We start from the raw sequence: 20,600 nt of genomic DNA, 5'->3' as shown, positions 1-20,600 counted from the left end.
TGCATGGCAGGTGGAAACAGGGGTTTTCTCTAAGGCATGGTATCATGAAGGCTTTCACTCTTAAATGATCCACGTGAGGGTATTTCAAGATATTAATCAGTGTGTTTCTCCCTCTAACTAGACTGACCAAAACGCTTTACTGGTACCCTGGCGTGAGTCGCACACAACGGAACAAGAAGAACGTCGCAAGTAATCGATGTAGGGCAGGAAGCTCTGGCACAGGCTAACAGAGCAAAGGTTTAAGGCTGAGCGAGACGGGGAGGAAAAGCTCCAGGGGCCAGGGGGAAGATGCAGAGACACGACCAGGGACGCAGACAGTGACAAGGAGAAGCTGTAGCCCCTGGGAGGAGGTCTGGCAAGTTCAGGAGTTCAGGAGGCTGACAATAGCTGAGTTCTCTTCTCCTTGCCCCACTGTAAGGTCTACTCATGGCCAAGGGGGGTTTGTCACTCAGTGGCGTCCACCTTGAGGTGACGTGCCCCCCAAGTCTACCAAGCATGGCCCCACGCCCGCCTTCCGGGGAAAACCCCTGGCATCTATATTACGGCAGAACTCAACATGACTCAACATTCACTATCTATCAAACCTGAACTCAGAATCAGCTCTTAAGACCTTCCTTCCGTCAACTTTCTAACAGGGCAATTAGGTGTCTAATTAATGCTCTGAAGGCACCTTTCCCCAGCTACAGGTACACAAGCAGGTGTGCACATACACACACCACACAACACACACTCATACACATATACACACATAACCCACATGACACACACACACCACATACACAACACATACACACAAATCACACACACAACACACACGCTACACACACACACAAATCACACACACAACACACACACACACGCCTCGTGGAGTCCCTCTCCTTTCCGTTTGCACGCCCATCCCTGGAATACTCATCCCTCCCCCACTTTCATTCCCTTAGCTATTACATGCTGACTGAATTTCTCTCTGCCTCTTGAAAACAACAGCCTTGTTTTACAGTCCCTTGATGTGCCGCTGTTTGCCTCAGCCCACTTGAATCGGGCAGGATTTTTGAGGACGGTCAGTATTCACCGCACAGTCTCAGCACATGGCCACTGCCCACTGCCTCGGATACAGGATTGGAAATTCACTGCTCCCCTACCAAAGATTCTCACTAATTACCCTGGAACCTAAACATTGTTTCCAGAATGTACACTGTCTCGCTGGAAAGGGTTTTTTCCTATTTCCTGGTAGTGGTTGTAAGAAGACTGCATTATCAGATTAGCAGAGATTAGATGCTCCTAAGTGACGTTTGCACAGAACGTTATAGTTGACAGAGATCTCTTCACATTTGGTTTTCACCAACAGGATCTCATTCAGTCCTGAAGGAATGAGATATTAGAAAGAGACTCTCTGCCTCGGTTTCAACTGAGGTGGCAAAAAAAAAAACAAAAAAAACTGGTGTCTGGTATCAAGATGATCGGGACAGACCTGTCTCAGCAGAATTCACGGAGATGATCCCAGAACTCCTGGCCCCTGGATCCTGAGAAGGATGTGAAAAGAGGGCAAAGGAGCAAGAATTGTGTGAGGGGTTTGGATGATGATATCGATGAAGCCGTATCTTTGGAGAGAGCTATGCTGCTGGGTCTCCAGCAAAACCCCTTGTGGGACAGGTGAGGTGCTGCCCCAGAGCAGAAGGGGACCACAAAGAAAAGCGTTCCCTGAAGCAGAATAAGGAACTCCCAGAAGAAAGAGCAGCTGGAATGTGATCTGCGCTGCATTCAGTTTGCTTCCTGGGTGTGACAGCCAACAGGGGGAAACCTAGAGGCCACTTCTGCTCCCTCACTGCTGGGTCTGTGGCCTCAGCAGCTGGGAAGAGGTAGCAGTTTCTGGTCCTGCTGTGGTCACATCCCAGCTTCTGGGGCCCAGCTGTTGGGAGGTAGATGGTACGTCCCCCAGCCTTGACCTGTGATTCTCCATCACTGAATGGGGATGCAGCCCAAGGACACAACTGTTCCTCCTTTGAAGATTAGAGACCATGATTTATCTCATCTTGAAGGGAAAGAAGGAGACCTATCTCTTTGTCTGGAGGAGGAGAGCATAGAAGGGAGAGCAGGAGGGGACGGGAGGGGAGGGGAGGGAGGGAAGGGGAGGGGAGGGGAGGGGACGGGAGGGGAGAGAGGGAGGGAAGGGGAGAGAGGGAGGGGGGAGGGGAGGGAAAGGAGGGGAAGGGAGGGGAGGGAAAGGAGGGGAGGGGAGGGGAGGGAAAGGAGGGGAAGGGAGGGGAGGGAAAGGAGGGAAGGGGAGGGGAGGGAGGGGAGGGGAGGGAGGGGAGAAGTCTTCTGAATAATGAAGAGGAACTCCAAACCTAGAACACATGCATCTGCTTCCTATATTGTTCTATCTGAAAATGAAGTTTGACAAAAATAGCATGTCAACGGGAGAAGAAATGCTTCTCTCACCTCATTAAGAGTTCCCGTTTTGTCTCTCTCAGGGTCTAAATGAACATGTGCCTCACTGTCCGTGGACATCCCTTTTACGAACGGCCGCACAGGCCGGCACTAAGTGTGAGATGGCTGTTTAGCACTGTGGAAGCCAGGAAGACATCATCCAACTCTGGAGAAGAAAAACATTGACAGAGTAAACGCCTCTTATTTATGATACATGGTAATAAAAACAAACAAACCTGTTACAAATAATTGTGCCAGTGCGCACTCCAGCAGCACGTATACTAAAACTGGAACAATACAGACAAGATTCGCATGGTCCCTGCACAAGGATGACATGCAAATTCGTGGAGCGTTCCATAGTTTTAAAGAACAAGGTCCTATTGTATAGCACAGGGAACTGTACTCAATATCCTATAATAAACCACAATGGAAAAGAATATGAAAAAGAATATATATATATGTATATATAACTGAATCACTTTGATGTACACCTGAAACTAACACAACATTGTAAATCAACTATACTTCAATAAAAATAATAATAATAACTGCGCCACATTCAACTGTGAGATCTTGGGTTGATTTCTCTGAAAGGAGCAGATTGTCCCCATTTTTGTCATGGAGGTGCGGTGGGTTTTATTTTTTTAATAATTTATCCATTTATTTATTTTTGGCTGCATTGGGTCTTCGTTGCTGCACGTGGGCTTTCTCCAGTTGCAGTAAACAGGGGCTACTCTTTATTGCAGTGCACGGACTTCTCATTGCGGTGGCTTCTCTTGTTGCAGAGCACGGGCTCAAGGCGCGCGGGCTTCAGTACTTGTGGCTTGTGGGCTCAGTAGTTGTGGCTCGTGGGCTCAGTAGTTGTGGCTCGCGGGCTCTAGAGTGCAGGCTCAGTAGTTGTGGCGCACGGGCTTAGTCGCTCTGCAGCATGTGGGATCTTCCGGGACCAGGGCTCAAACCCGTGTCCCCTGCATTGGCAGGCAGATTCTTAACCACTGCGCCACCAGGGAAGTCCCAGTGCGGTGGTTTTGATCCTACGTTTTCCAATCATAAGCTTGCAAGGTCTCTAGGTAAGTCTCTGCCTCTGGAGGGGTCAGTCTGAAATAGGCAGATTTCAGAATGGGACACATACAAAATATAGAAATTAACATGTTCTCTCCGTGCTGGGCCCACAGCCAGTCCTTCATGCCCTTCTCTCCCAGAGCAAGTAGATTGAGACCCCACACATGTGCCAGACGTGAGGCCAGGTGCTGGGCACGCAAGAAGGAAAGAGAGACGCAAGGCACCTGCCCTTCTAGCGCAGACCCCAGAAAGCAATTTGGAGACTTAACTGGGACTCTATGACAGGTAGAGATTTCAAAGGAATTGCAATGCAATTTGGTTTTAAGTGTGTGGGTTTTTCAGTTTTGGTTTTGGTTTTTACTAGTCTCACATTGTGCACATGACAAACAATCAACACGTAGTCTTCACCAATAAGCTACCAAAAGGTGCATCATAATCAGGGAATTCCAGCCCTTTTCGCTGCATGGCACTGCTAACAAAAGGACCGATATTAAGAATAGATTGAAGGGCTTCTCTGGTGGTGCAGTGGTTGAGAGTCCGCCTGCCGATGCAGGGGACACGGGTTCGTGCCCCAGTCCTGGAAGATCCCACATGCCGCGGAGCGGCTGGGCCCGTGAGCCATGGCCACTGAGCCTGCGCATCCGGAGCCTGTGCTCCGCAACGGGAGAGGCCACAACAGTGAGAGGCCTGTGTACCGCAAAACAAACAAAAAAAAGAATAAATTGAGATGTTGGTGAATGTATTGCGCTCTGTTTTCATATAGATTCTGCTGTTGATTCTCTCATTTGGCATTTTTTTAATGTTCTGTCATTCCTCTTACCCAGGTAATGCGGAAGGCCATGGGATGGAAGAGTCAGGGAAAAAACGAAATGTAATTCTGTCCCACCACTATTATATTCTTAAACTCACTCTCAAATACGTAAATACTTTTTAAACAGAAGAAATTAGTCTCTTCTTTGCCCTTAACTTCCCTTCCAAAGATGAAGGAGATTTTCCGTAAACTTGCCTCGCTAACCTGCAGATTCTGTCTCCGTGGATCAATGAGAAAACGTTTTTGACAAGTCAAAGGTGCATTTTTTAAGGGAAAAATAACCCTCTCTATCCAGGCTGCCCAGACTGTGTCTTATGTGTTCTCAGTCCCTCACGCTATCAATCGGCATCCCGCCGCAGACACTGCCCAGATGTCTTGGTCAGTGCACATTAAAGGCTTAGTCTGCAGGCTTCCTAGGAAAGAGATTTAACATTAGCACATGTTAGATGGTAAGGAACATCCTTCTCCATTGAAAGAGAAATTTTATTTCTCAGGGAGAAAAAGAAATACAACGTGTAGTCACTAGGATGCATTATGACCCTGTTATTGCGTGTGGGATTTATGATCAAGGTCTCTCTCTTCTGCAAGGATTCTTCAGCTAAGGGCGGAATTACAGATTTAAGGGCCGACCAGAAACAAGTTTCACAGACCTTTAGCGCCATCTAGTGGCTATATCCTGAATTTGAGAAGCGTGAGCGGCTCTGGCAGTGAAAGCTCTTCCTGTAAACAGGCTTGGCAGAGGGCACAGTCGGCCGAACTGTTGTGCCTCAGAACGCTGTGCTGGGTACACGGCATTTCCCCATAGATTCCAGACAGAGCGTTGCACCCAGATCTCAAGGGCATTTTGAAAGGAGCCATTTTCAAAGCAACTGGTACAATGCTTTTGTTGTCTCTTCTTAGTCACCTGCTTGAAGCAGCCTGTCTGGAACGCACAGGGTGTGAGTGTGCGTGTGTGTGTGTGTGTGTGTGCGTGTGTGTGTGTGTGTGCGCGCACGCGCGCACGCAGAGAGGGAGCAGCACGAAAATGCTCAGGGCTTGTGCTGAGTTCTGCGGTGCCAACTGGCATCAGGAAGGGACATATGCAAAATCACACCCCTCATGGCCTCTAAGCTTAGATAAGCTGTCAACATCCTGCACTGGAGGGACCTGCTTTCTCCACGCGCTGGTTTAAAGGCTTAAAAACAGAAGCCAAGTTTAGCCTTTTGGAAAACATAGGCAGTCATGGTCCTGTCCAGAAGGATGGCAACTAACCGCCTACAGTGTTGATGGAATGTGACGGAGATCCCACCAGCCTTGCGGAAGGAGCGACTTGGGTTCCGTCCCCTCACCCTCCTCAACCCTGCACCTGCCAACAGACGCAGAGGTAAACATCAGAGGCATGGGCAGCTGGTCCTTAGAGCTCCCTTTTCCTTCTGCCCTCTCCACCCCTCCGGAGCCAAGAAACTTGCGGAGTAAAGGGCAGCACAAATCAGGCATAGATGGAAACCCAGATCCTACTGCATCCGGCGAGTCTGCGCCCCCCAGCGGGAAGAGCGTGACTAGAGACGGAGAAAAGGCATCCTCAGCCCCGTGGGGCTCAGAATGGCCGTGACACAGAGCTGAAGCGACCCGCCTGTCTTACAGATGTTCTCAACAGCCGACCAGGGGCCGAGGATGATCTCGAGATGATGTCTTGTATCCCTACTCACGTCCACCCCAGCAGATCAGGAATCTAGCCGCAGTTGCTCTATTTTTTTCCCTGCCCTATTTATCCTTATTGCCCTATTTTTTAAATTATTTTAAAATTATTTTTGCCTGCCAGTAGGGAATTTTAAATATGGGTAGGACAGAAATTCACTCTTTGGATTCCCTTGTCTCTTTAATCCCCGAACAGAATGTGCGTCTCACCATCCAAAAGATATCAGTTACCTCATTAACCCCCTTCCTGTAAAATAAGGCTATTAATAGTATCTGCCCCATTGGGTTATTGTGGGAATTAAGTGTGTTCATGCGTGTACAACACTTGTAACAATGTCTACGCTCTCAATCGATGCCAGTTATGGTCGCTACATTCCAGCAACTCAAATCAGCAGGGCCGGGGACCTGGAAGAGATGATCTGCTCGTTCAAAATTCTATTTGTAGACTTCATGACTCTGTTTGTTCTCAGGAAATGCATGTCTTCTTTCCAAGACCTCAAGCTCCTTAAGGAAGAGACGGCATTAACACATCCTCCATGGGATTCCGCAGCCTCCAATTCCATCCACACCTCAGGAGACAAAGAGAATTTGAATGGGAAGATGTCGACCCTTACTGCCAACAGGCACCTGGGGACACCTCCTTGATGATCATACTAAGAGGCCTGGGGGACCATTCAGAGTAGAGGCGCCCCACCATCAGCAGCTATGATCAGCTGTAGCGGAATTTCTGAAAACCCTTAGGAAGCATTAAAGATGTATGCTTCAACTTTCAGGGCAGACTTGGAATTTTAATTCAATGAAACCTATCTGAACAGTCCACTCAGGAGAAAGATTGACATACTGCGGGTGGGAAAACACTGCTTCATTATTCATCCTTACTGGGAAGGCAGGTAATTTCAGCCTGACGAGACAAAAATGAGAAGAGGCAGAGTCAGAGCAGGCAGGTGAGATCAAGGGAAAGAAAGGCAGATGGATGGATAGATGGACAGACCGATGGATGGATGGATATATACGTACACATATGGATTTGACAGAGAGAGATACGTACATACGTACATACGTAGGTCCACAGGCTACTGAAGAGGGGAGTAGGACAGGAGATGCATTAAAACAGCCTTTTTTTTTTTCCTCACCCGAGAAATATAATGGCATCCTAGGTTCCAGCCAGTGCGTCATCCCTTAAAAAGCTCATTGAGAAGTTCAGTAACGATCCCATCCTTATCCCAGAGCTCTTGGGAGCCCTTGCCATGAACCCTTACAATTGCTGCACCTACTCATTCACTCCTGGGAAAATGTCAAGCTCTTTTGCCTTTTGTGCTACAGAGGCTACCGTGAAGGTACTTTTCTTTTTCTGCGACATTTTCAGATGGTTTTTTTTTTTTTTTCTGCTACAATTCCAAAGATTTTCTTTTAGACCGTGATGGAAAGCACAAAGACGCATTCAGTTCAGCCCGCAGATTGCTAGAAAACCCTTCACATCCCTCGGAAATTAGAGAGGCAGCCGCACTCCTCAGCAAGAGTGTATAAATTTGGAAGGAGTGATTTCATAGAATCAGACCATTTGAGAATAAGGAGAAACTTTAGTCCATCCTCTTCAACTTGAAGACGAGGGGACAGAGGTACTTAGGAGATAAACTTTGACTATTCCCTGCCTCGTTTTTCTCATCTGTGGAGCGGAAGAGTGATAGCACAGTGGCTAAATTAAGAGCACGTTGATATACGGGGCTGTGCTGCTATTTAAAAGCTAGTGTTGTCTCTTTCGAAGGCCTGAGGCCGGGCTGCCTCCCCAGCGCTTCTGAGCAAAAGCAAATCTATCCCCGGCAGCCCCGGAGCCCAGGTCCCAGGGCCTCCCTCACCCTGGAGTCCCAAGAAGTAAACCCAGGTAGAGGGTCTGTCTAGTCCCAAGCGGCCTGGTGATTGCAATTCTGTGTTATTTACTCCAAGACTTCATTAAGCACACACCTGTGTTGGGGAATATTTAGTGCAGATGTTTGGGAAGCAGCTTTGCCAAAATTGTCAGAAAACGCATGTGTGGAAATAACCTCCTCGTCCCTCGGCAGGTTTTATGTCTTTTATTGTCTCCGTATTTTGAAGTGTTTTCTTTTTTAAAGATGCGATTGGAAAAGACTGCTCCGTTGAGGGCAGGGGGAAGGGGTGGGGGAGCAGAGAGAGAAGAAAATGGAGGGGCAAGTAACACCAGAGGGGGCCCCGACCCACAGTAACCTGAGCTGGGGCCATCTGGATGCTTCCACTGAGCTCCATGCAGAGCCGTGAACCAGAGGCCCGTCTGGGGAGCCCGGGAGCTTGGTGTGAAGAGAAAAGTCCCAGGAGCTGGAAGGAGGGAGAAGACCTAAAGGATGCAGGCTCCCGTCAAGCAAGACGGGTCCTCCCAGGGGGGCCGGGCTGTGTCAGAGGTGGACCGTGGGCTTAAAGTAGCGGAAAGAGATGCTGGCATTTAACCAACGTCAAATCAGCCTTAAGGACTGGCCCGTGAGGAACAGCTGGCAAACACAAGAGAGCGGAGAAAGCAGGAGAGAGAGGCCTTCCAGGGGCCAGGGTCTTCCTGGAAGGCTAAACGAGAAAATCTTTTTTTTTTTTTCTTTTTTAACTTTTTATTGGAGTATAATTGCTTTACAGTGTTGTGTTAGTTTCTGCTGTACAGTAAAGGGAATCGGCCATACGTATACATATCTCCACTCTTCTTCGGATTTCCTTCCCGTTTAGGTCAACACACAGCACTGAGTTGGGTTCCCTGCGCTAAACAGTAGGTTCTCATTAGTTATCTCTTTTATACATAGTAGCGTGTCTATGTCAACCTCCATCTCCCAGTTCCTCCCACCCCCCCTTCCCCCTTGGTAACCATAAGATTATTCTCTATGTCTGTGTCTCCATTTCTGCTTTGCTGATAAGTTCATCTCTACCACCATGTTTCTAGACTCCACATAAAATCTTAAAGGAGTTTTAAGAGCCAATTTAGGACATGTCCCACTTCTCCGGAGGAGAAAGGAAAACAAGAGTTATCTAGACTACAGCCCGCAAGGTCACCACTGGAGGGAGGGAGGGAGGGGGAGAGGTACCTGGAAATCTGTACAGAAAGATGGGCTGCAAGGTAGCACGTGCTCCGCCCTGTGCTCTCCAAAGAGGAGTGTCCAGATGGATGAAGCAAAGTTTAAAATATTCATGGGGCCTCAGGGGCTATGGCTTGGAGCTTTCATCCGGGGTCAGGGGCAGTAAATATGGGCAGCTTCTTTTTGGATGTGCGCACATCTTAGAGTGAAGACAGCCTGGGGGTGTTCCCTGCTGAGATCTGTCCCCACCCTAGGAACGGCCCAGGAGAGTGGTAGGGGAGCACACAGAAGGGCAAATGGGTCATGACGGCCACCTGGCCTCCTTCGGTGTCAAAGGCCACAGGGGCCTTCTCTGGCCTAGGAAAAGCGAGTCAGTAGTTTACCCCAGCTTCTCAGCGACTACTTTGGGTATAATCCAAAGGGCAAGGGGGAGTGGCCTCTACGTGCCTCTGTGCATATGATTTCGGGGGCTGGCGAGAGGAACACACAGCCTGTGCAAAGCAACTGTGCACAGAAGTTCCCCAGAGCCATCCCAGGAAGCCGAGGGCCAGCCCAAGAGTCTCACATCCAGAAAGATTAGGAAGGAAGGCTCGAAGGATCTGCCAGCCCCATCTGTCTAAACGGTTTAGGCAGCCTCCAGCCTAATCAGACCTGGGTAGCTAAAACCGGCCAGGTACAGTGAGAAGGACATCCCAGAACATCCCGGGGGACTTCCCACACGATTTAAGAGAAGGAACACGGAACTACGGAGCGTGACTCACAGCCGTAAGAATGGTATAAGATGCCTGGAATCTTTGCTCCATCTCTGTGGCTTTCTTTGCCCCTGGTGAGCAGCCCGGAGGCCCCTGGACCAGATGTTCCACCTGCCCCAGGAAACAGGAAAGTAGAGAAAGAACCTCCCACTCTGCAACCAGACTTAGATTGGGAAGGAGAAAAGCCCCCAAGAAAGAGCAGGAGATGACAGCTCAGAAGAGAAGCATGAGGGTCAAGCTGGACCTCTGCAGCCTTCAGAGCTGGACCTCTGCAGCCTTCAGAGCTCAGTAAGTGGACCTCTGCAGCCTTCAGAGCTCAGTAAGCTGGACCTCTGCAGCCTTCAGAGCTCATGGGGCTCGAGGAGGGACATAAGGGGCAAGGACTTGGCCCTGAGCTGTGAGCGAGGAGCCATGAGTGCCGGTCTCAGCTCTGTGGGCAGATCTTCTCACCCCTCTGAGTCTAGCGTGATCCATAAAGTAGGAGCTGGTTCCTTTACTGAGAAGCTGCCAGAGCAGGGATGTACCAAGGTGGCAGCGGTGGGGGGGGAGGGGTCCGCCCAAAATAAAACTGACCCAGTTTTATTATTAGCATCACACAAAGGCAATTGGAAGCAACGTCTGTGGTAAAATGCCCCTCCTTGCCAGGGCATTTTATCACACAATCACACACACGTGCACGCACACACACGCACGTGCCTGTGTGCTACGAGGCCAGAGAGTCCTTAGTGGGCAGGAAGAGCTTTCCAGTGCCACTCAATAATTACAGATGATCAGTGCTCTGCTAACACGGAAGCACAGAATTGCTGAAGAATTGAGAGGTGGTGTAGTAAGCTGAAGAATGGCCCCAAAGATGTCAGGACCTCATTCCTAGAACTTGTAAATGTCACCTTACTGGGCAAAAACGTTGCAGATGTGATTAAGTTAAGGGTCTGGAGGTGGGAGATTATCCCGGGTTATCTCAGTAGGCCCTCAGTGCCATCACGGTATCCTCATAAGAGACAGGCAGGGAGAGATCTGACACAGGCAGAGAAAGCAGGCGGCGTGGCCGCTTTGAGCAGACGTCAGAAGCTAGAGGCAAGTTAACAGATGCCCACTCAGAGCCTCTGGAGGGAACGAGGCCCTGCAGATATCTTGACCCCAGTCCAGTGAAACTGAGCGCACACTTTTGGCCTCCAGAATGGCGAGAGAATACATTTCTGTGGTTTTAAGCTGCCTGGTTTGCGGTCATTTGTTAGAGCAGCGGTGGGAGACTAATACAAGTGAGGGGAAGGTAACTGCAATGAACGGAGAACATCTTCAAGGGGAATCGTGGTCTCTGTAGAAAGGACATACCCGGCTCCATCACTCACTTCAATCTGCATCTCCTCCCTGGAGCCCAGCCTTCCAGATCATCAGAGGGTAGCGGGATGTACCAGCGATGAACGTAAAGTTGGAAAAACAGCTTCAACGGCTCCACTCGCCCCCAGCTAACCTCTGGCGAACTCTGCGCCAAAGGAGGTGGCGCCTCCACCAGCATCACTATTGCCTTTGGGACGTTTTGCGTGAATTTGGCGCCAGGCCAGAGCTCCTGCAGCTCAGAGATCTGACGTCCACACTACAGTGACATGCTGGACAGTTCCTGGAAAGCGTCCTAGTCTGGCTGTGCCTCTCGCTCTCCGTCTGGACTGTCTCTTTGGTAAACATCCTTTGGGTGCCGTTCGGATGGCAGAGCACGTATCCGTGGCATGAAGCATTTCATTAGTGACCTACTTTCTCTTGCATCACAGAAGCCAAAATCCCTGCCTAAGGGAAGAGAGAACAGAGCCACGAGTCCAAATAAACGGGTAGTGTCTTAAGCCCCAATGGGCAGAAGTAACACAACAGGCTCACCCGGGCTTAAAAGAAGTAAAGATCGATGCCGGCTGGTAAACTTAGCGAAGTTGTGAGCTGGGCTGTCGCTTAAGCCAGTTGTGCCTCACGTTTTCAGGGGGTCTCCTGCTAGAAAAAGCCCTGTCGGTGATGAATTTCTCTGAATCAAAATGCGCCTTAAATACAAGGGAGGAAGAGCCGCTCGCTAAGGAAATCTCCCTGCGAATTCTTTCGTAAGGTGAAGACTCCATTTTTAATTTACTTCTGATGAAAATCTGGATTCTTCCCGTCATATTTGCTTAAGGAGAGGTGCAGATTTACAGGTACAAATTCAAGCGAGTTCTGCTCCACTGCCAAGGTTAATTGCCATCCTTCCTTCAAGGAAAACTAGGATTCTAAGCCTCGACTGTGCACCTGCTACAAGCATTGGCCTGCCTGTCCCCAGAGGAGGTCCCCTAGCAATTTCCACACCCCACTCCCAGGGTGAGGGGTGTCATCCTATTATATTCTTAGAGAAATGAGAGAGAGGGGAAGAAGCTTGGAGAGAAAAACAGAGTGAGGAAGAAAGGAGGAGAGAAGGTCAAAATAAAGAAGAGAGTTAAAGCAGGAAAATTAAATATTACGGAAGGAGAAGGAAGGCTATGAGGAGAAAGAGGTAAGTGGGCTCCAAAAAAAGAAAATCGCCTTTAGCACTGGGCCTGTGAATTTAAAAATTGCCCCTGGGCTACTCACACCTTCCGTTTGCACAGGTTTATAAATTTTTTGCGGTATGCGGGCCTCTCACCATCGTGGCCTCTCCCGTTGCGGAACACAGGCTCCAGACGCGCAGGCTCAGCGGCCATGGCTCACGGGCCCAGCCGCTCCACGGCACGTGGGATCTTCCCGGACAGGGGCACGAACCCGTGTCCCCTGCATCGGCAGGCGGACTCACAACCACTGCGCCAACAGGGAAGCCCAAGCATGTGCCTTTTAATATAGGAATGAACAGAGGCTGTTTGCTTGCTGCCCAAAATTCATTCCGCAGCTAGAAGTGCAACACCTGTCTTTAAAGCCCAGGCCTCCTGGTTCCTGGCCACAGCGTCTTTCTCATTGTCCTCCTGAAACTCGAGTGGGTGTGCAAAGCACCTCAGAATCCTCACACGCTCCCTTCATTGTGTGTGGACAAGTAACCTCGAAATCACCCCAACCTATTTGTACTAAATTAAGCTTATATCTGTCTTAGCTCAGGCTGCTATAACAAAAGACCACAGACTGGGTGGCTTAAATGACAGACATTTCTTTCTCCTAGTTCTGGAGTCTGGCAAATCCAAGATCAAGGTGCTGGCAGATTCAGTGTCAGGCAAGAGCTGGCTTCCCGGCTTGAGATGCCACGTCTTCCCTGTGAGCTCGCGTGCTCTTTCCTCAGCGCAGCCTCGTGGAAGGAGCTCTCCCGCCTCTTCCACTTCTTCTAAGGGCACTAATCCCATCATGGGGCTCCACCCTCATGACCTCATTTAAACCTAATCTCCCAAAGGTCCCACCTCCCAGTGCCAGCACATCGGGCTTTAGGGCTTCAACGTATGAATTTGGGGGTTGGGAAGGACATAAACATTCAGTCTGTAACATAACCTGAACCACAGATCCAGGGTCCATCAGAAGTTTCCCCTAGTAGTGAAGTTGTGTATGGGCAAAGACCACTGGCTGACGCTGACCTGGGGAGGGGCGGAGGGCTTGGTGGGGGGCGGGAAGAAAGCAGAGGAGAGGTCTGGGAAGCCCCCTCCTACCCCACCTACCCTAGACAGAACTGCAAAATCTGGGGGGTCATCCTGGATCCTCCCATTTCTCTCCGGGAAGCCTACTATTCCTGGATAGCTTCCCTTCTCCTTCCAGGAAGCCTATCTTAGCCTGCCTGCCTGCTGTTATGGGTTGAATGTTTGTGTCCTCCCAAAATTTATACATTGAAACCCAAGTCCCCAGTGTGATGGTATTTAGAGATGGGGTCTTTGAGTTAGGTCAGGAAAGTGGAGCCCTTGTGATGGCATCAGTGCCCTTATAAGAAGAGACACTAGAGGGTGTGCTCTCCTTCCCTCCCTCTCCCTCTCTCTTTCTCTCTCTCTCTCTCTCTCTCTCTCTCTCTCCCTCTCCCTCTCCCTCTCCCTCTCCCTCTCCCTCTCCCTCTCCCTCTCCCTCTCTCTCTCTCTCTCTCTCATTCTCTCCCCTGCCATGTGAGGAAACCAGGAAGACGGTCCTCACCAGAGTGCAACCATGCTGGCACCGTGATCTTGGACTTCCCAGAACTTCTCCAGAACTACGAGAAATAAGTTGGTTGTTTAAGCCACTCTGCCTATGGTATTCTTGTTACAGCAGCAAGAGCTGACTAACACACTCCCCCAACTTAAAAACGAATAATTTGCTTACCCAGCACACAAGCCCTGATGCCGCCACTGCCCCCAACTCCCTCTCTCCCTCCCTCCCTCTCTCTCTCTCACACACACACAAACACACACACACACACACACACACACACAGTGCTGTACCTGTAATTGTTCATCAATCCACTCTCTAAAACAGAAAAAACCCTGATTTGTTGGATTTGCCATTGTCAGTGGTGTAAATTCTGCCACCGTGGCTCATTTTGAGTGACCAACATCATGTCACTGAACGGGGGTGGGGGTGGGGGGTGGGGTGGGGGCGGCGGGCTAGTTTGAAAGAGACGAACACCAGCACATGGTTACCCAGCATCTCCACCACACAGATACAACAGGTGCAAAGAGCCTCGAGGCACAGACCATCGTTAAATGTAGTAAAATAATTAGGAAAGGGTGAGTACTGAGTATTACCTTTGTTTCTAATAATAATTTATTGAAATATGTTTATATAATTTAATTCTTATAAATGACACCTGTGTTTAACAGCCAACTCATAACTTTCCAGAAAACTGAACAGTTGGTTCTCTCTGGCTGTAGGCGCTGGCTGCGGCAAACCGCCCCCAACCCCCCAACACGCCCACGCCCTCCTTCTGGTTGGCTAAGGTGACTGCTAACTGAGGGCATTTATCACGTGACCCAAAAGAAGAGCTAGAAAGGCTGAATTTCAGGGAACTTGCCAGGTCTATGAAGTAGCTGTTTCTTGGCCTCCTCTCAAATTCTAAGTGTTTTTCAGTGGAGACCCTCCCACCACATGGACAACGGCCTCTTGCGTGTGACACTTGGTGGCTGGTGACCCAGTCACCCACTCGTTTGGGCTACACCGTGCCAGAAGACTAGTATAGCTCAAATGTTTTTCTCCTCTGAGGGAACCCTCCTACACTGTTGGTGGGAGTATAAGTGGGTACAGCCACTATAGAGAACAGTACGGAGGTTCTCAGAAAACTAAAAATAGAGCTACCATAGGATCCAGCAATCCCACTCCTAGGAATATACCCGGACAAAACTCTAATTCAAAAAGATACATGCACCCCTATGTTCATAGCAACACTGTTCACAGTAACCAAGATGTGGAAACAACCTAAATGTCCATCAACAGAGGAATGGATAAAGAAGATGTGGTACATATATACAGTGGAATACTACTCGGCCATGAAAAAGAATGAAACACCGCCATTTGCAGCGACATGGATGGACCTAGAGATTATCTTTCTAAGTAAAGTATGTCAGAAAGAGAAAGACAAATACCATATGATGTCACTTATATGTGGAATCTAAAATATGACACAAATGAACCTATCTATGAAACAGAAACAGACTCACAGACATAGAGAGCAGACATGTGGTTGCCAAGGGGGAGGAGGGGAAGTTTGGGGTTGGTAGATGCAAACTATTACATTTAGAATAGATAAACAACAAGGTCCTAATGTATAGCATGGGAACTATATTCAATATAGTGGATAAACCATAATGGAAAAGGATATTTTTAAGAAACGAATGTCTCTGTGTGGATAACTGAGTCACTTTGCCGTACAGCAGACATTGGCACAGCATTGTAAATCAACTCTACTTCAATTTAAAAAAAAATGTTTTTAATAAATAAAAATAAAACTCAATTAAAAAAGTGTTTTTCTCCCCTGAATTGACTGGGGATTCTGAAGTTGTCTAGACAAGGCCACTTCCTCAAAACATCCATGTACGTAGCACCGATCAAGTTCTTTCTGAAAAAGGCTCCCACAGCCCCGAGATGGGGGCAGGCAGCCAACTGCCAGCTCTGCTCCAGGCCCTGGACCAGAGGTTTCCATTCCTCGCTCTCTTTCCAAGCACACGATATTTGAAAAAAGGACAGCGGATCCTGCAAATCCTCTCATCAAAGAGGCATTGACTTTTAATTTTACAAACGTGGCTCTTTTCCATAAGGAACAGAGAGAATTCATTAGTAATCTTACTCCGGAGACTTGTTTCATGTTTCTTTCTTCTGGCGATTATATAATTACACCCCAGATTTCTGATTACAGAAACTTTTTCCCCTAAACCTGTCTACCATTTTAGAACCTCTCGTTTTTCCAGTCTCTCCTTTTCCAGTCAGCCTTTAAAAAGAAAGGGAAGACAAATGGAACAGGACAGAAAGCCCAGAGATAAACCCTCACACATATGGTCACCTTATCTTTGATCAAGGAGGCAAGAGTATACAATGGAGAAAACACAGCCTCTTCAATAAGTGGTGCTGGGAAAACTGGACAGCTACATGTAAAAGAATGAAATTAGAACACTTCCTAACACCATACACCAAAATAAATTCAAAATGGATTAAAGACCTAAATGTAAGGCCAGACACTATAAAACTCTTAGAGGAAAACATAGGCAGAACACTCTATGACATAAATCACAGCAAGATCCTTTTTGACCCACCTCCTAGAGAAATGGAAATAAAAACAAAAATAAACAAATGGGACCTAATGAAACTTCAAAGCTTTTGCACAGTAAAGGAAACCATAAACAAGACCAAAAGACAACCCTCAGAATGGGAGAAAATATTTGCAAATGAAGCAACTGACAAAAGATTAACCTCCAAAATATACAAGCAGCTCATGCAGCTCAATATCAAAAAAACAAACAAACAAATACAAAAATGGGCAGAAGACCTAAACAGACATTTCTCCAAAGAAGATATACAGATTGCCAACAAACACATGAAAGGATGCTCAACGTCGCTAATCATTAGAGAAATGCAAATCAAAACTGCAATGAGGTATCACCTCACACCGGTCAGAATGGCCATCATCAAAAGGTCTACAGACAATAAATGCTGGAGAGGGTGTGGACAAAAGGGAACACTCTTGCACTGCTGGTGGGAATGTGAATTGGTACAGCCACTATGGAGGTTCCTTAAAAAACTAAAAACAGAACTACCATACGGCCCAGCAATCCCACTACTGGGCATATACCCTGAGAAAACCATAATTCAAAAACAGTCATGTACCACAATTTTCACTGCAGCACTATTTACAATAGCCAGGTCATGGAAGCAACCTAAGTGTCCATTGACAGATGAATGGATAAAGAAGATGTGGCACATATATACAATGGAATATTACTCAGCCATAAAAATAAACGAAACTGGGTCATTTGTAGAGACGTGGATGGACCTAGAGACTGTCATAGAGAGTGAAGTAAGTCAGAAAGAGAAAAACAAATACCGTATGCTAACACATATATATGGAGTCTAAAAAAAACAAAACAAAAAAAGGTCTAATGAACCTAGGGGCAGGACAGGAATAAAGACGCAGACATAGAGAATGGACTTGAGGACTCGGGGAGTGAGAAGGGTAAGCTGGGATGAATTGAGAGAGTGGCATGGACTATATACACTACCCAATATAAAATAGACAGCTAGTGGGAAGCAGCCGCATAGCACAGGGAGATCAGCTTGGTGCTTTGTGACCACCTAGAGGGGTGGGATAGGGAGGGTGGGGGGGAGGGAGACGCAAGAGGGAGGGGATATGGGGATATATGTACACATATAGCTGATTCACTTTGTTATAAAGCAGAAACTCACACAACACGGTAAAGCAATTATACTCCAATAATGCTATTTAAAAAAAAAGAAAAAGAAAGGGAAGAGGAAATTGGCAAAGATAAGGTTGTAAATAGGGACCTTCCTTCCTAGACCGTGCGTCGTCTGTAGAGAAAAGCAGTGTGTTGGAACACCGTGCCAACGAGACCATCCCTAGAAAACAATTCCAATGTGGGTCCTTCCTACGAGGGGGCAGGAGCAATCTGAATACTATCCTCACGTACAAATAAAAGAGGCTTTGGGAAGAAGCTCATTTAAAACAGGTGACACTACACAGACCTGTTCATTGTCACCGGTCACAGCCTGTCCACGGCATTGTTTGACCATCGGCTGAAATGCACAAAGACGGGAATTACACAAATCAACAGCCTTTACTACTGGCCTCACCTAACTCCTTCCTCTGCTCTCCTAAGCAAGGCCATTTCCAAAGTCACGCTCCGGACAAAATTGTCCCCAGTATGTGTGCCCCGGCGAGCACCTGTACGGGGGGAGGCACTGGTGTGTGAAACTTGGAGAGAGTTGCCAATTCAAGAAGGAGGCGGCATCTGACGGGCTCCTAGCTGCCGCGGCAAACGCACAGCTCTGCTAGTTGGAAGAACCCATGAACAACGGAACATCTGAGCGGTTGCGACGTCTCCCCCCACTCACACATTTCCACTTCTTCTTTTCAGAAAGAAAATGTCTCTTTAGCTCGGTGCTATTAATCTCCGGTGATGAACAATAGGTTGGAAACTCTGAGAAAACAAACTGCTGAAATTGCTATCCACGCCTTTGCTCCACACGGCTCTACGAGCTACAGAATACATGCTCTGCATTCGGTGACTAAGGCCCCGTCCCATGTGTTTTCCCAGCTCAATCAACTGTGCTAAGAACTGTCACAATAGCCCTTGACGACAAGAAAATAAAATTTCGGGTAGAATGGAAAGCCTGACTTGCATCGTAATTCTGGCCCGCACCTGTTTTCCACACACCACCCCGCCCCGGCTTCCTTTCCCCCCATCGTTGACAGTGTTTGAGAACCTGTTCATCCACCTTAATGACAAAGGAAAAGAAATGGGTTCTTTTTCCAGTTTGGAGAATTGCTTCTGAAATGTCGTCACCATCTTCCAAATGACTATATTTCTTTCATGTCGGACCAAGGTGGGTCCCGCCACAGTGCAGGTTGCGATTTGGTGAAGGGTTCTGGTCTGCTGAGAGCCTTGGGAGTTTTGTTTTGTTTTTCTGGGTTGTTTTGTTTTTAAGAAAAAGACAAAGCCGAAACCAAATAAGTCACCTTGATAACTTATGACAGAGAAATCAACATCTAAATCGAATGATAATAGCAGGAGCGGGGGCAGCAGGGAGAAGAGGCGTCTTGCCAAGAAAAGAAAGGCACACGGAAAGTTATTTAAAACTGATCGAAACCCACTAGGAATCACAATCCCATCATGGTTTCCCTTTGGAAAAGCAGTTTTCAGAAGCGCCAATTAACCTTAATTGAATTCTGCCTTAGTCATAGCTGGAATTTTAATTGACTGGGAAGTTGATCATAAAGGTCTGTTCCTAACGCAGCTTAGCCATTCGTAACCCCCCGGATAGCACACAGCCTCGCCGTCCAGGGGACTTACTGTTCTGCGCGTGAGGCTGGTTTTTAGATCGTAAAACAAACATTCAAAAGAGAAAGCCCCTCGCTGTCAGAGCCAGCCTGAAAGCAGCTTCAGTCCAAGTTCAGGGCAGAAGTAGAGGATGCCGTTGAACCAAAGGTTCACGATTGTGCTGTCAGCGTCGATGCCTTCCTAAAACACGAGCTGAAGCACAAGCACCCTAAGCCCCCCGAAAGAAATGATCTTTCCAGTCATTTAGGATAAGTGCAATATTATTCATGTTTTCTCTTTTAGAAAATCAACCGGCGGTTCACTCTTTTTTTATTAAAACCCCTGGAGCAGGGAACTATCTTAAGCCTTTCAAATTGCCACAACGGGGCTACTTAACTCAAAGGATCTCAGCAAGGGTCGGGAGGCCTGTCAGCATGACCTCGGTGACTTTTGAGGACCCCAAAGGCATATCCAAAACTGAGGGAAGAAGCCTGAACATGCGTATTTTATTTATTTCTTTTTATAAATTTATATATTTTATTTATTTATTTTGGGCTGTGTTGGGTCTTCGTTGCAGCGCGTGGGCTTCTCATTGCGGTGGCTTCTCTTGTTGCGGAGCACGGGCCGTAGGCGCGTGGGCTCCGTAGTTGTGGCTCACGGGATCTAGAGCGCAGGCTCAGTAGTTGTGGCTCGCGGGCTTAGTTGCTCCGCGGCATGTGGGATCTTCCCGGACCAGGGCTCGAACCCGTGTCCCCTGCATTGGCAGGGGGAGTCTTAACCACTGCGCCACCAGGGAAGCCCGAACATGTGTATTTTAAAGAACAAAAGCAATTTCCCTGGTAGATTCTGATTTGGAGTTCCCTGCTAACCCCCAAACCCACCACTTCTCAGGTTGAAACACCATGGTTCCAGTCAAATGGACAGGCCAACCCAATCAAACAACCAGATGGATTGATTTCTCTTTCACTAAATTGAATGGATGTTTGGATTGAGAAGGTCACCAGTTGCTCTGAAACCAGACTACCTTGGAAACGGTCCGAGTGTGATTTGACGTTGCAGGAGAACCCAGGACTCAGGTGAGCGGCTCTGTTGCTCCTCCCTGTTTTCACCCACATATTTTGATCCCTCTACCACAGAGAAAAATCGGGGTGTTTCCCCTATGAGATGTACTCCTTGTTTTTGTGTTTTTCATTCAAACAACAGAGACCATTAAACCTTAAAAAGTCATCAATGGAAGGAAAAGAAGTTCTATATTCTAGTGAAGTGGGGAAATGAGTGAAAAGGTGAATTTAAAATAGCCCTGCTTGGGCATGAGGAAAACGAGACGCTCTTCTAAAGATTCCCAACTCTCTTCTCATTTCTGCTGTGGCTATTTCTTTCAGGGACTATCGAGTCGTCC

At 47.9% G+C, this 20,600-nt stretch overlaps 1 long non-coding RNA gene and 1 other non-coding gene across 3 annotated transcripts in view; one reads left to right on the top strand and one right to left on the bottom strand.

Annotated features, from left to right (window-relative positions):
* The window catches only part of LOC137223395 (uncharacterized), a 157,548-nt gene that overhangs the window by 34,552 nt on the left and 102,396 nt on the right, over window positions 1-20,600 (bottom strand). The window lies entirely within an intron of this gene.
* On the top strand, window positions 2,685-2,791 carry LOC137224196 (U6 spliceosomal RNA). Its single transcript, XR_010943291.1, has one exon. It is a non-coding gene; the product is annotated as a U6 spliceosomal RNA (small nuclear RNA).

Source organism: Pseudorca crassidens, chromosome 4, assembly GCF_039906515.1.
Source record: "Pseudorca crassidens isolate mPseCra1 chromosome 4, mPseCra1.hap1, whole genome shotgun sequence".
Classification (NCBI taxonomy): Eukaryota; Metazoa; Chordata; class Mammalia; order Artiodactyla; family Delphinidae; genus Pseudorca; species Pseudorca crassidens.
This window is presented reverse-complemented; position numbering and strand designations above follow the sequence as displayed.